We start from the raw sequence: 11,227 nt of genomic DNA, 5'->3' as shown, positions 1-11,227 counted from the left end.
AAAAGAATGAAAACGAGATATTCAATAAATAACTAAAAATTGTAAGCGATCATTTTGGTATTCTTTAGAAATAATTTATGCCATGCATCTTGCATTCAATCGCAAAAAGTACAGTTTAATAATTAATGTGGAATTAAATAAACTTAAATCAATAAAATGGATTGTTTTATTAAGTAAATAAGAATTATCTGCTTAGGCTCCAATTTAGTTTTCACGTGTATTACGGAATAAGGCTAGATTTATGTACCTTTACCAGTAGTATCTCAAGAAACAGTGGAAACAACAGATTCTAAGTGCCATCATTTCTCAAAGTCACAGAGTCTATTGTTAAGATCTCGAACCCAAGCTGAACGGTTTGGACCGACCTTATGCAATCTAAGGGTGCATGCTAATGTTGCGTTGAATTAAAAAATATTAAATTTTGATAATAAACAGTTTGATTTACTGTTCTTGGCAACCTGAAGATTGGTATATGTATCAAGAAAATTCGCTAGTTGGGCAAAGAATTAAATCCAAAATTCAAGAAAACTGCCATAAATAAAGCGTGAGTTAACAAACGGTTTTCATCATTTTGCACTTGAGTACGAATCGATTTGTCTTAGAATCCGGCACAAACATCTCTGCCCATAAGAAGCTAATTCCCACGTGCTTTGCCATAATTAGCTAAACAATCTGCAAAATATGTAGTTTTATGAGTTCATATGACCTAACAATACTACTACATTATAAATTCTATCATCAAGATGTGAGATATTTATTTCCGTCAGAGGTGACCAAGGCACCATAATTAAAGAAACATTTTTCGCAAAACAGGAAACATCATCTTCCATTTATTTTTAAAAATTTCACGAATTTGACTTTAAATTCAACATTTTGACACAAATCAACTGGAAAAAATGGTAATTTGTGTTAAATAAAGCTTTTGTACATATTGTTAGCCCAAAAGGACTATTAGCCTTGAGACGCAGTTTTGCTTTCTTTCACTTAAATGCGTATTTCAGTTTTCATTAAAGTGTGTTGCCATTCTGCAAAGTTTAAAAATTTATCTTTCAAATTTAATCTATTGATTAACAAAAACAAAATTCCGCAGACCCTCGTGCCAAAAGGCACATCAACTTTTTAAACAGGAAAATCAAGCAGGAAATTATGGAATTCAGAAACAAAAAATGGGACTTTCTCCTATCAAACCTGGATCCTCAAGATCAAGCAGTATGGAAAATTGCTAAATCTCTAAGAAATAGCAGACCAAATCAAACTCATGCAATTCATCACATGGGAATCTCCTATCAATCTGAGGACGAGATTGCTAATATAATGGCTAATGAATTAGAGAAAATATTTCAACCTCACCCGCCTGAGAATAACTCCCAAGAAGAAGAAGTTAATTTTACTATTGACAGTATTAACAATTATCCTATAACAAATTTCATTCCCTTTACTTCACCAAAAGAAGTAAGAGAAATTATTCACAAACTCAAGCCAAGGAAAGCCAAAGGCTATGATCAGATTAGCAATGAAGCACTTAAAGCTCTTCCTAGACGTTGTATTACTAACATAGTCAATATTTTTAATGCCTGCATCCGAAATAATTATTTCCCTCAGCAATGGAAACACTCCATAATAGTCAATATCTTAAAACCAAAGAAAGATCCTAAACTCGTCACTTCCTACAGACCTCTCAGTCTTTTACCTTCATTAGGAAAAGTATTTGAGAAAATCCTCTGCTCAAGGCTCACTAACCATCTCGAAAGACTCAATTTAATAGATGATCTGCAATTCGGCTTCCGCAGTGGACACTGCACGACTCATCAAATTCTCAATTTGGTGGAATTTGTTTCGCAAGCCTTTACTAAGAAAAACGGGGTGGCTGCATGCTAACTCGATTTCGAAAAGGCCTTTGATAGAGTGTGGCATGCAGGCCTCCTGCATAAATTGAATAATTTTATGCTTCCAAACAGTTTCGTAAAACTCATTAGTTCCTATCTGAAAAACAGGACTTTTCAAGTTCGCTGCGGTGACGCCTTATCTGTCAGAAAAAGAATTCATAGCGGGGTGCCGCAAGGATCCGTTCTTTCCCCCCGGCTCTATAATGTTTATATCAATGATTTCCCGCACCCATTCAACACGAAAATACTCAAATATGCTGACGACACTGTAGTACTGACTGAATCCAGAAGTCCCTAGCTCGCTCTAAGTAATTTACAAATGCATCTCAATATGATCAATCACTGGTGCAAGATTTGGAAAATTAAGCTCAACGCCTCTAAATGTTGTATTGTGCTCTATCGGAGATACAAAACAAGATTAAGAGTTAATACTGATATCTACTTAGATAGAACTCTAATCCCTGTAGCTAATTCCTATAAATATTTAGGTGTTTACATAGATAAATCTCTCAACTTCAAAGATCATATTTCTTATATCTTAAACAAAGCAAATGCAGCCTACAGGGCAATTTATCCTATTATCGGCAAAAAATCGAAGCTCAGTCTAAAAATAAAGAAAATGCTTTACATATCTCTAATTCGACCGATCACGCTATATGCAGTGCCGGCATGGGCAATCGCCAATAAAACTGAGCGCAAAAAATTGGATATACTTCAAAATAAAATTCTACGTAGCATTGTGAATGCACCTTGGTACGTGAGAAACTCTATAATTCATAACGACCTGGATATTCCATCTGTGCATAACTTTATACTCATGACAGCTCACAACTTCTTCGAGAAGATGAAGCATAGTCAGTATAACGCAATTAAACAAATGTTGGATTATGATCCAACAATTGAATATACTGTCAAACGCCCAAGGACAATTCATCACAATTCGTTATGGTGGTAACTTGTAAAATTTAATTTTAAAATTTACTTGAACTCTAATTGGACTCTATCCTTTTATTTGTGTTGCATCTTATACTAATGTTAATCAAGAAAATTTTTTATTCAAGATTTTTATGTTACTATTTCATTTTTTAAAATTATTTTGTATGAATTTTTACTTTATCGTATGATTCTACGAACTTTTGAACTTTTTACGGCCTATCTAACTACTGCATACTTCTGAAGGACTTTGAACTCTTATGCCATTCACAGCTTCAAACTGTCTTCGCGCCATTTTCATGATGTCTCACTATTGCTTATCCTGCACTCTTACTAGCTATATAGAGCTCACCACCTGCATTTGCCATACAACTCACTGAACCTGCCTACATGCTTCAATTTAATGCCATTGCTTACCACTGCACAATTTTTATGATAAACGCCTACTTTCGTAAGTATTAAGATATGCCTGCTCACGCAGCTGAATTTTCTTCGCCCACGGGTGTTGGTACTTCCCTAGTACCATTTATTTGAAAATATCTTTGCCTAGTGCACTTTAATGCGATCTACTGGCAAAAACTCTTTAGTAGTTAATGAACAGAAAAAAGTAAGTCATAAGTCATAAGTCATAAAAACAAAAAATCTGATGTGTACACCACATGACTTCCTTGTACGGAATATTAAATTATACGCATTTTTTCTTGCATTTCATTTAAACTTATTGGATTGAATTAAATCTTCTTCGCCGACAACGCATAAACCACAATAGAATAAATGCATTCTTTAAAATTCACTCTATTTGTTTACCATAGGAACACTGGCGCTATGGCCCACTTAACAGTATTATATTTCGTTCATATTATAACTCAGAATGCACAAAATTTATATCATTTAAAGAATTATCTAATCGTTGCCACATGATCTATTCAAATACTATAATAAATCTAGAATGATGTATAAAAGAAATTAAGCAAACAAAACAAAACAACAAAAAAAAAAAAAAAAAAAAAAAAAAAAAAACGGTTTTTCGCACACGATTGAGTATTTCTCATTCAATTAATTCAGTTCTCACTTCGCGACAAGGCAAAAATACATAAAAACTCAAAATATCTGTATTAAAAATTACGAACTAAATCTTAAACACTTATTTCCTCGAAAAAATTTCAGAAAGGATTAAGCATGATTTAATGCACAATAACAAATGAAGGCGTTATCTTTGTTGTTACGAAGCTAAGTTTCTCTAGATTGGCAACAAATCCACCATCCTGCTGTTTCAAATGAAAACAAGCAATGGCCGCCATCAAAAAAATTATTAGTCTTAGCGGCACTTAAACAACTTTAAAATAGTTGATAATTCTAAAATTATTGCATGCAGATTTACTAAAGACATAAAAACCTTAACCGGAAGATAAGAACAACATAATTCAATCATTTTTAAAACAACAAATTTACAAACATATAAAAGTAAAGAAACTGAGATCACTGAGCCGGGTAACAGAGTGGATATATATATAAATATATTTATATACGTTTGGTGCGGCCGATTGCAACCAAAATACGATGTGCACATCTACATGTTACACCAGTCCTATATACAAAATTTCAACGTTCTGATGCTACTCGTTTTTGAGTTATGCGAGATACGTACGTACGCACGAACGTTCGTACAGACGCCACGAAAAATTCTCTTCAGAATTAATTTTAAAGCAGTTTTATAATTTTTTTGAAGGAAAAGAGTATTTTATTCTGTCCTTACGTACAGATATCACGCAAAAACATCGTTAAATTGCATTCGATAGCGGTCAAAATGGATATTTTCGTTGAAATATGCTGCCTGAAACTTTTCGCGATTACAATACTTCCTTTTTACTTCGTACAAGGAAGTAAAAAAGCAACAGATGCAATCAAAATAGTAGTACACTTTTAGGAAAAGAAAAAAAAAAAAAAAAGACGCACCACGAACACACCGAGAAGATATAAAGCAAATTGGACACAAATTGATATACATACAGGTTTCGACGGAAAATGCAAAATTTGCATTTTGGGTGCCAGTGAATGAACGGTTTTCGCTACAGCGCATCTGATCTGGGATACTGGCAGGATATTTAAGAGGAGAAATTACGATTCCAAGTCATAAAAAATTCTTCCCGAATTTCATTCCGTGTACTCTGGTAGACAGTAACTATGCCTCGCATACAACTGCGCGAACGATATGCGCAGATGTCCACAATTTGAGAGAGGTCGTGTAGTGAGCTCAAAGAAGCCGGTTGGTCTTATCGGCGAATAGTTCGACATTTGAGCAGGAGCGGTGCCGTTATTAGACGATGTTGGCAGGAATGGGTGAACTATGGCGACAAACAGCGTCAAGAAGGAAGCGGTAGGCCTAGAGAAACGACAGAACGTGAAGACCGAGCAATCGTCAGAGTGGCACTAACAGCCCCAGATACATCATTATCATCGATTATACATCCACCTAGTGCTCCAGTGATCGCAAGGACCATTCATAGACAGCTCACAGAAGGGGGGGCTGAGGTCACGGCGCCCCTTGCGTCGACTACCATTGACCTCTGTACAACGTCAAGCACGTTTGCAGTGGTGTCGGGCTCGAATCCTACTGGAATGCCCCTGAGTGGAGTAGAATAGTCTTCAGTAATGAGTCCCGCTTTGAATTGAGCCCCGATGATCAGCGAAGGCGAGTCTGGAGACGCCCCGGACAGCAGTGGGATACCACCCTGACTGTCTTCCGGCAGACAGACCGACAACCAGGAGTGATGGTCTGGGGTGCCATTTCATTTCATAGTAGGACTCCTTTGGTTATCATCCGTTGCAACCTTACAGAGCACAGAGGTATGTCGACGATGTTCTAAGGCCCATTGTGGTCCCTTCATGTCACGCCACCCTGAGCTTACATTTCAACAAGATAATGCCCGCCCCCACACTGCACATGTTTCTACTGCTTGCCTTAGTGTTTGCCGAACATTACCTTGGCCAGCAAGGTCGCTGGATCTCTCTCTTATTGAGTATGTTTGGAGCATTATGGGCAGGGCCCTTCAACCAGCTAGTAATGTTGACGATCTAACGAGCCAGTTGGACTGAATTTGGCACGATATCCCTCAGGAGGACATCCGCAACCTCTATCAATCGATGCCAAGCCGAATAACTGCTTGCATAAGGGCCAGAGGTGAATAAACGCGTTACTGACTTTTTCACATTGTGAAGCTCTATCACTTCAATAAGTCATCCAATTTTTTCTCAAACTGTAATCATTTGTTTTTCTGTATATGTACATGCGATTTTCGTCCCATTCCGATAACTTCTTCTTGGTGCGTCTTCTTCTTCTTCTTCTTCTTTTTTTTTTTTTTTTTTGTCTAAGAGTGTATTTTTTTAATCTGATTCAGTTAAATTAAAATATATTTAATTCAAAATATATCTAATTAAGAACATTATGTATATAAGAATACTGCGCAAGAAACACACTATATATTTGTACACTGCGCACACTGTATATTTACATTGTATATATACAAAACACTCTGTATATAAAATACACTGCGCAAACAAAACTATAAAAAAAACTGCGACAGTTCCTCTATCTCTCGTTCTATTAGGATTGACAAAATTCAAATAGAGTTTTTCATGTCTTGAAAGTGCGACTTAGGATATATATTATATTTATATATAGCATTGTTCTAACATAGGTATTTTGACACAAAATCGGACTTTTTCTGAAATAACGTACCATTTTTTTCCCCCATAGTTCGATTCTACGATTCAAATTATGCCTAGGTATTAAATTTTGTAGAGTTTGGTGCGAAATTTACGGAGAAATTCAAAAATTTATCTTGGCACAATTTTTTCAGTTTGCGCCAAGAATAATTCACTTGGCGAACCTCTTAATATTGTGGCAACCAATTTTCCTTTTCCTTCCATTATGCTGGACCGGAAAAAAGGGCACCTTGTTCCTACCTTTTTACATTATGCATGAGCGGAAAAAAGTGACTGCGTTTCTACTTCCAAATAATTTTACCAAAGTGTCTAAATGTTTTGTCTAAATATCATTTGATGTTTTATCGCTTTCAACAAATATGCCAAATTTTAAAACGCGCCAATATATAAATTCACCTATATCTTCGGAAATTTTGAATAAAAAACTGTAATTTTTTGCAGGTATGCTTAAAAATATGTCTACTTTTAAGATGATGGTCAAAATTTTATAGCTTATAATTCAAAAATCTCTTTGAAAAATTTATTAAAATTATTAAAAAAATACAAATTTAAAAAATAAATCATAAAAAATGGGTGAATTTTATTTGGAATGAGCCTAAATTTCGAAATGTGAAAGGAAGAATCAAATAAGTTTAATAAAAAAAGAGAGATTATTAAATATATACCAAACTTACTCAACATTGAGGAGTTAAAATTTTGATAGCTAATTTTTTAAAAACTACTCGTGCGACTTTTACAAAGTTATGGCATAATTTGGTAGTTTGGCGTAATTTGAATCGTAGAATTGAAATGTGGAAAAAAAATTAGTAAGTTATTTCAGAAAAAGTCCGATTTTGTGTCAAAAGACCTATATATTAGAACAATGCTATATATAATTCTAATACATATCCTAAGTCGTGCTTTCGAGACATGAAAAACGCAAGTTGAATTTCGTCAATTGGCCCAGTAGAACGGGAGATATAAAACTGTCTCATTTTTTATTTTTATTTATTTATTTATTTATTGCGCAGTGTACATTACATATATATTCTACTTTTCAAATATATAGGATATATACGAGGGCCATCCAGGAAGTAGATTACGTTTCCGTCTGCGTCCGCTAGGGGCGGGGCTAGCGCGGCCATCTTGGGGTCAGAGCGTTGCGCAGCTCAGTCTGCATCTAGCCGTGCTAGTGAGAGGTTCGTGCTGTGCTCCGTTCAGATACTGTGACGGTTTGAAATGTCTGCGTTAATTGAAAATCCCGCGAGCTGCGAGGTGCGCTCAGTAATAAGGTTTCTGACTGCAAAAAACTGTAAACCGATAGAAATCTATCGGCAGCTTCGTGAAGTGTATGGGGACAACATTATCACTGAAGGTGGAGTGCGTCAGTGGGTCATAAGATTTCAAAATGGCCGAACCAATGTTCACGACGAAGATCGAAGTGGGAGACCCAGCATAGTGACCGCCGAACTTCTCGAAAAAGTCGATGCTAAAGTCCGTGAAAATCGAAATTTCACAATAACGGAACTTTCTTTGAGTTTTCCACAAATTTCGCGAAGTTTGTTGCACGAAATCATCAGCGAAAAGCTTGGTTACCACAAGTTTTGTGCAAGATGGAAGGCAAGAAGAGGTAACGAAGTGGTTGAAGGCGCAGGCGGCCGAATTTTTCGACGAAGGAATTTCCAAGCTCGTACATCGCTACGATAAATGCCTTAATTTGTATGGTGACTATGTAGAAAAGTAGTATTTGAGTGTGGCTTTCATCTGTATATAATAAAATTTGTTTCCTATACTTTGTATACTTTTTTATTCCAAAACGTAATCTACTTTCTGGATAGCCCTCGTATAATGTTACCATATTAGTCTAAACGTACATTCATCTAATTATCCTACAGAATGTTTCGCTATTCCACCTGGGCTCTTTCTATTGATAATCTGTGCCATATTAAACTTTAAAAGAGCCCTTTCGGGCGAACGTTAAAATGAATCTTTGTGACATTTTTATTGACATGATTTTGCTTTTCTCCAACCATTTCCTTTTCTAAGATATCTGATCTCCAAAAATAAAATTTGTCATCTTATTAACACTAATAACCACGAGGCCAATTTCCTTTGTGATAGATGCTAGCATCATCTACAACAACATTTAATCACATTTCTAAATTTAAGGCTTTTGCTTTATATGTTTTGCAGACATTCTTAATCTAAGGTTAACCATTAAGAATTAGGAAATTAAAAATATAAAAATAGAAGCATATACATATGTGAGTTGACAGTTTTGAAATAAACGCGACTGTGTCCTTAAAAACCGAAATCAGTTTGCTTTTGGCGCCATTTGGAAGACTGATTTATTGCAATATCTAACTTCACAAACAGAAAATGAAAACAATAATGCAAATAGTTTATTATAACACAGGTGAGCCTGTAACGTAAGTTACGTTAGTCTAAGAGAAAAACAGAAAAAACCCTAAGAGCTTTCAGAATTGTTTAAGCAATCATATTCCATGAAATAATGCTCAGAAATAAATAAGAAACCTTTTTCCATTAAAAAAGGTGCTTTTTCCATAAAATTCCAATGGCAACTATTTTCCCATGAAAACATTTTTGTTTTTGTATGGCATCTAAAATATTTCAAAGTTGATATCAAAGTTACAACATTTGAGCTTACAAAAAAATATGATCAATTGTTTCTGTGGCGTGAAAGGTCAGTTTTGTTAGAGAAATCTTTTAAATTAAATCTTTTAAAACCCTTTAAATTTCATTACGGATACCTATGCTCTTTGAAATGTTGGTCACTTTTAGCTGTCGTCTAAGAGAATGATCAACATGAGACGGTTCACAGTACTCGGTTTCGTTTACACAGCAACAATGTTTATTACTTTCACTTGAAAGGGTGGAGGGATATTTGTCTAATTGCCTATTGGCTGGAACTTCAGCAAGTTCGATTCGTAGAATTCAAAATCTTTCAAATTTCGATGTTATTTAAGTAATATATATAGTATTTATAAAAAATATTTGTCTTTATATTCTGTAATTTTTGTTAAATTTATAAATTATGCATATCTTCGGATATATATTTTTATCATTTTAAAAGAATTCGATTTTGATTTTTGATGGACGTGCCTCATTCACACTGCAAAAATATCAATTTTTAATGTCTAACAGGTGTTAAATCAGAATCCGAAAGAGAAGATTAGCAGCTTCTTTTCGCATTTTAATTTACCATTTTATTCTGAGGCCAAATATATTTTCTCGAAGCTGGCAGCAGAGCAACAGAAAAGTTAAAAGCCGCTACTTCAGCCAAAAAAATATCTAAAATTTCCCGTCATAATTTGAAATCACTAGGAGTTCAATCATTAGCAGAATAATTATGAATTATTGCATTTGAATATTTTCATGCCGCGTTCGAAAACGATTCTCAATAATGAGAGGACAGTGAACTTTGTTTAGATCTTTTCACGTGACCTCAGCCTACAGAGTTCATTTGCAGCGTCATCTTATTGCAAATGACATAATTACCGGCGTAGGTTGTGAAAAAAGAAGTAAAGAAAAATGAATACTGCAAATGAAGCAATGCAGAGGTTCGAAACAAAACTTCTTGCCAAAGTCCAAACGATCGAATCCTATTATTACGTCATTCATTCTATTCGCGACATTTTGATAAGTGGGGAGTTTTGGGCTGACCCGAAAGCTATGCCGAAGAATGTCGTCTCGCCCCGAGTTACACAGCTCAATATCATCTGGTAATATCTCGCGTGAGAGATGCGTCACGCGAATTCTTTCTCACGTGACAGGATGAGGTGAAAAATATCGCTGAGAGATCTCACTTTCTAAGATTAACCAAACAGGCTATGTTGCCACCTTTTCAAAATTGCTGTCACGGATATTTTAAAATTAAAATGTTTACAAAAACAAAAAAAAACCAAAAAAACTAAATTTTTTAAAAAATTTTACTTATAGTGAGAAGAAAATAGATATTTTTTATTATTATATTTATTACTTATTATTATTATTACGTGTTATTAATTAAAATATTGAATTAATTAATGTTAAAATAAATATACTGCTTTCTCTGCTTTTGCTTTATTAAAAAAAACTTCAGTAGCAAAAAAACTATAAGTATCCCAGTTAAACAAAAGCTTTACACAGCAACAAAACCAAAAATTATGAATTTAACCTTTTTAATTGTTTATTTTCTTTAATTTATACATTTACTGCATATAAAATAATGTGTATACATATTTAGAACTTACTTCCTTTCCGTGAATATTTGTAATAGAAATTAGAAACTTATAAAAGTATTTTCCCCCCTTTACTGTATTCGCAGGTTAGAAATTCAAAATTACATAATCGGTCACTCCTGGCCCTCAAATAAGTTTGGGTGGTAATGAAGTTACATTCGCTATCCGTTAAAATAAAATACTAGCAAATATGTTTGCAATTTATTTTATTTCGTTATAATTTCATTCCTTCTACAAAAACCGCACAAATTAGTAGTTTTCCGAATCATGAATCTAACACTCGGTTTGCCCGGTGAAAACCATCCTGGTGGCAACAATGAAACAGTGAAATTTGTCTGGAATCTTCAAGTGTTTCTCTTCCAAAATATTTTTGATCTATTTATAAAGAAATTACTTTTAGGAGAGAAAAGTATTCTTGAGAATCCTAAATAATCATTGAAATCTATTTAAAAATTAAGTTTA

The sequence above is a fragment of the Stegodyphus dumicola genome, chromosome 7 (genome assembly GCF_044657685.1).
Source record: "Stegodyphus dumicola isolate Sdum_Otavi_A_Nest chromosome 7, ASM4465768v1".
Taxonomy (NCBI): Eukaryota; Metazoa; Arthropoda; class Arachnida; order Araneae; family Eresidae; genus Stegodyphus; species Stegodyphus dumicola.
This window is presented reverse-complemented; position numbering follows the sequence as displayed.